Raw genomic sequence first — 6,354 nt, 5'->3', positions numbered from 1 at the left:
ACCGCACTTAGAAACATTTAATGTTAATGTTGTTTAATTTAACATTATTATTTAACGTCGATCATTTAATAAAGAAGGTTATACATATTATTTATAATAACTTATGGTGCGGGCAATATTCAAAATCTTCATTTAATTACAGTTAAGTCATTAATATACACAAACAAGTAATAAGTCATTAATATGCACAAACCTCATGTGTTTTGTCGAGTACCTATTCTCTAATATGGATAAACAAGGGCAAGTTGATGCGGATTATACAGATTTCCAAAAAGCGTTTGATCATTCTCTGTTGTTAGATAAAATAGCCTTCAACGGGATACGAGGAAATTTGCTTCGCTGGTTTATGTCCTACATTTTTAATAGATCGTAAAGGGTAGGTGGTAAAGGGTGATAAACGGCCATCGTTCTGAGTTCATTCAGTTCTGGTGTTCCCCAGGGATCTATACTTGTTCCGCTTCTTTTTGTCATTTTCATAAACGACATACAACAATGTTTCAAAAATTCGCAATTTCTAATAATATATGCTGACGATATTAAAATATTCAAATCAGAAATATTGCAGACTGTATACTTTTACAGCAGGATTTGTGTAGATTACATAACTATTGTATTCTTAATAAGTTATTTCCATGTTATTTCTAAGTCTTCCTAAATGTCACACTATTTCATTCAAAAAAAAAAAAACTAAATTTCACGTACACTATTAACAACACACCTTTAAATAAGGTCAGTTTAGTTCGTGATCTGGGGGTCCTATTGGATACATCTTTACATCTCAATCAGCATATTGATAACATTATTAATAAAGCTTATCGCATGTATGGGTTTGTAATTAGGTTCAGAGATTTCGTTCGACCCTCCACACTTTTGTTACTTTACAAGACGCTAATAAGGTCCCAGTTAGAATATGCCATACCTGTATGGATCCCTCTCTATAACAAATATTCAAATAGTTTGGAACTGGTACAGAAAAAATTCTTACGCACTACTTATTTTAAATATATAAGCGATCTACTCTACCATACACTGATTTGCTTAAACACTTTAAACTATAATTGAGCTTGGAATCCCGACGTCGGCTCCTGGACGCCATGATGCTGCACGGTCTGTGCAATCATAAATTTGACCCTAACTAATAAAATATGCTACACGGTTCCTAGAACAGTCAATCGACGTAGAGTTCGCCAATATAATTTATTTCACACTACATCCTGCAAGACCAACGCTGGTCTTCGCATTTCCCTTCGTCGATTAGTGGATACATACAACAATTACTTTATTGATATTGATATTTTTGCACTATCCTATAGTCAATTCAAAAAACACGTCCATGACTATTTAAAAAATTGTAATAATTAGAAAATCATCCGTAGCTGTTATATTGTTTTTCTTCTTTTGTATTTAAATTATTTGCATATTTAAGGATAATATTAGAAAATATAAATGTTTTTCATCTGTTACAAACCACTTAACGCTATGCACTAATGTATTTAAAATTCTTTCTCTTTGTTAGGAATATTTTGTATTTTTTTTTGTTACGCCGCGAACAATGGTGTGGATTGTGTGTTTATCACTTTTATTTATGTAATTGTACTTACTTTAAGATTATAGCATGTAACTGTTTTTTGTTCCAATAAAGAAAATAACTAAAAATAAATAATATATTTTGTCTCTGAGTGCCGCAATAAAAATAAGTATAAAATATTTTAAAAGTCTTAGGGTTGGTTGCACCAGAGGCGTGGTTAAAGTTAAAGTTAAGGTTAAAGTTATGGTTATAGTTAAGGCTAAATTTAGCTTTAACTTTAACCTTAACTTTGACCGGAGAAATTGACAGACGACAGCTGGTCCAACAAGGTTATAAATGAACGTGGGCGGGGGCGCTGCTGGTAAAGGAGAACTGTCAAAAATGGCGTTTTTGAATGATGACAGCGTTAGTTCCTTTTTTCGCCACGTGCATTTAAAACCTTGCCGAGCTCTATGGTTATGGTTAAATATGGCGTCTTGATGGCGCAAATTTTTAACTTTTACCAAAGATTTGACATTTTGGATTGTAGTTAAAGTTACCGTTATAGTTAAAGTTAGTTGGTGCAACCCAACCTTAGTATGTGGCACCTTAGAGTCGTATTCGATAAAACAATGAATGCTAATAACAATATTCTATCTTCTTTTAAGTATCTACTCTATGCTACGAATGATAAAAACTAAGGAAACGTAACTCCCATAATTCAACCGCATTGAATTTGCTCCCACACTAAAATGTGACAATAGCTAAGTACGGAACATTCAAATTTACGAAATAAAGCCGTTGACAATTATTGTCATTTCTGTAAATACACAAAATTCTTACGGGTACGGAACCCTAAAAACTTCCTAGTTTTTAGGGTTCCGTACCCAAAGGGTAAAAACGGGACCCTGTTATGACTTGTACATAGCTGACCATATTTCGGTATATATCTTTACGTCATTTTAATCCTTTGTTGATTTTTTAAACATCCTCGTAATCTAATGATTTATTATGATAGGTAGATAGTCTATATTTCATAAGATTATCATGTTTTACGTAGACTAGCTAACTGTATGTACCTACAGTATATATACTGCGATCACAGCAACGTTATATAGAATCATCGGAACACGTGCTATAAATATAATTGATAAAATGATTAAATCCTTATACGTTATAAAATAAGCTTCATGGAAAAATTCAAAATGAGACTCTACCGGTACGGATTATATTATATAATATTATAATGTTATTTAGTTATGCCTAATCGGGTTAATACTTAAAATAATATAATATGAAAGCAAGATAGAGGCTCTATAAATTAGGGGACCTCATACCCACATCAATTATCTCCCTAATTTTTTTGAATTGAATCGGCCCTTAGGAAAAAGGCTAGGAAAAAATTGCTTGCGGTGAAGTTTTAAGTTCCTCTTTTACAAAGTTTTCATCAAGTCACTTCCCATTTTCGTAAAGTAACTATTAGTTTGAACATGGTTACAACAGAACTAAGAAATAGTTAAAATTATTTAACAGATTTTAGCCACGAATAATAAAAACTAAGGAATCGTAACTCCCATACTATTACGGTTTTGGTTCCTTTTGATCTGTCATGTAACGTCAGCCTAGTACTGCTCAAGGTCACCTAAATATTGCAAATGTATTGAAATGTGTACCTAAAGGTACACTTTTTTGACAAGTATTGTGGAGCATGTTTTTCGACGGAGTTACTTTTCCTTAGTTTTTATTATTCGTAGGATTTAGAGACAAAATAACATATTTCTTAATGCGGGCTCTACACTCGCGGCGCGAAAGCCCGCAAAGGCCGCGAACCGCGAGTGTGGAGGGTTTCGCAGCTTCGTGTTTGCGCTTCGCGGCTTTGCATTTGTACGCATCGTGTTCACGGCATAACAACATCCGTGAATCACGGCCGTAATTCGCGCCGCGAGTGTAGAGCCCGCATATAAGTCTTTCTGTCACTTTGTATATTTATCTGCTGAAACCATAAAGTTAATATACCTAGCGGAATAGAGCAACAATCTCGAGATGTCAAACGAAACCGAAATTGGTTTTCATCTGTGTGAAAAATATGTGTACGTATAGGGACCGTGCAGAAACTATAGAGGGCGTCGTAATTCGACAGCAGCGACACGATGCGAGTAAAAGAAGTAACTTGTGAGTGACTTTGGCTTCGCATTCTCTTTGACCCCGGCTAGTTTATAAGTGATTTTTTTCTATGTTTTAGACTATAAAATGATTTGATACTTACACTCCCAAGTGACCATATGCGGCCGCGAGAACAACAACAGATTTCCAAGAATCCGTGATCGTAGGATTGAAGTAAAATACTAGATGACGCTTGCAACTCCGTTGCGCCAAAAATCATTTATAGCGCGAGAACCGTACATCTTCCCGGGATAAAAAGTATCCTATGTCCTTTCCCGGGGCTCAAAGTAAATCCATACCAAATTTCAGCAAAATTGGTTTAGCGGTTTGGGCGTGAAGTGCTAACAGACAGACACACTTTCGCATTTATAATATTGAGTATGGATGAGTTTCTAACCGTAAACAAAGAACGAAAGCGTGAATAAAAATGTATAAAGCTTATCTAGTTATCTAAGAAAATATCTGAAAAAGTAATTAGTAGCATCCATCAGCATAGAAAGTAAAAACTTGATAAATATTGCAATAAAATAATGAAATGCAAAAATACTTATACTTATAATAATTACTGAAAATGCTTGTGGATTAATAAAATAAAACAAGTTCACTAAAATAAATGCTTTTATTTCATCAACCTTCTGCGATTCGCTCGATACCATCTTCACAACTTTTGTCTGTCACTATTTTTAACTAATTTCAGTCTGGACCTCATCAGTGCAAACACCTTAAGAGCCCATATGACCCTAACTTGACTACATACTTTAACCTAGATCTCAAAATCTGTAAGGTCTAGAAAACTGTTTTTTTGACAAAAGTAACTTCAGTTCATAAAGATTAAATGCTCAAGACGAAAACACGATTACTCAAAAAATGCTCGATAGTTTCTTTTTTACAAAAAACCTTGTTTTAAACACATTTTTGCTTGGATCTTCGAAGTTTGTTGTCTTTTCTTTAATATTTTTTAATATCTAAAAAGGTATTGATAAAACCTAAATTTGCTCAAAACACTTTTTTCATAATCATTATAGTTCGTCTTTTATTCAAGTAAAACTAACTCGGCGATGATTCCGCGCCGTCCTTTTTCACCTGGCATATGAAAGACGGGCGTGAGTGTGAAGAGAGAAGGACGATGTTTGATTTTTAGAGTCAGGTGAGCTCTTAATAAGTATTCTTTAAATAACACACAAAGACTGCACTATAATCTTTTTCCTACTTGAAGAATCATCCTTTTGAGAACCAAAACTTTGACAAGATGGTTCATGTTCAATACTATCCTCAGTGTTGAATTCCTGGCAAGACTTCTCAAGATTATCCTTACTTTTGATGCAAATTTAGGCTAATTAAATGAGCGGTGCTTATGTATGTATATCAATTTAGATGGAAGCCAGTCTGAATATTTACTGAAAGAAGCAATAGGTTAGGTTCATATATTGTGTTCATCAAAAATGAATTTACGTTTATAATCTACAAAATTCAGTGTTTTTACGAGTCTACACATAACATTCATGGAACATTTTTAATGCTTACGTATGTTTTTACCGGCTTTAATCCATATCTTTCATTTTTCAATAAGGCAAGGCATGTGAATACTTTTGGCAGAAAAATAGTAAAATTTTACATCGTTCGATTTACCTTTATTTTTCTTGTATGTATTAGAACATCCGGGAATACAACAATGCACGAGAACACTCAAATTTCTCAGGAAATCTTAAAATTTTCTGTAGCTTGACTAGAGCTTGACAATAAAATTTTCGTAAAAGTTTCGGCTACTCGTCACTAGTGGCAGTGTCATCGCTCTGCACGGTCCCTATACACTTACACAAGCATGATTCAACATGAATTCTATGAGATTAAATTGTCAACGTGCGGCACGTACCGACTGGACGTCAAATTATTATTTTTAACAAAAAATTAAAACCGACTTCCAAGGTAAAAACAATAATAACATCCTTATAATATGAACTAAAAAGTATTAAATATTTTTTCCTATCTAATAGTGCCTTTTTCCGAATTCGGCTAAACCTCAACTATTTCTGTACTCAATCTTCATCATTTTGAAGTCGGTACCAGATAGCTGAATCTTTAGTTCTCTGACAGAATATTTTAAACTTTTGGAACTGGCACCTATTTCTGGGTGTTGTGGTCTAAGTTCCAACCTAACCTAACCTACTTTTGGACTTTCTGGATTGTGTTTGTTTTGGCGCTGCGCGCATCCATATTATACAACCATGTGAGTTGTGACATTGGTGTCCCTGACATGGTAGTGATGATGATGATGATGATGATTATGATGATGATGATGATGAATGTAATTTGCATAGTAGCATATGCTTTCAGTTCTTAAAACAACGCCTAAACCCCCAAACTTGTATCTATAAGGAATCCGGAGTTCTCTTAGTATCTCCGGAACCATAGTATACCTTGGTGCAAAATCTTGCGTTTTGGTAGCATATGCTTAGGATGCTTCTCATAAAACCAAAATCACCATATGTTTCCATATAAATTTTCAGGAGTTCCCTCGATTACTCATGGATCCCATCATCAGATCACGTTTTTGTGAAAATGGAATCAAATTGGAGTGAAACCTAATATAATAAAACAAAAATTTTGATAATCGGTTCACAAACGGCGGAGTAGTGGTCGAACATACAAAAAAAATAAATATCCACAGCCGAATATATAACCTC

This window comes from Aricia agestis, chromosome 3 (genome assembly GCF_905147365.1).
Source record: "Aricia agestis chromosome 3, ilAriAges1.1, whole genome shotgun sequence".
In the NCBI taxonomy this organism is placed as follows: Eukaryota; Metazoa; Arthropoda; class Insecta; order Lepidoptera; family Lycaenidae; genus Aricia; species Aricia agestis.
Note: the sequence above shows the minus strand (reverse complement) of the source record.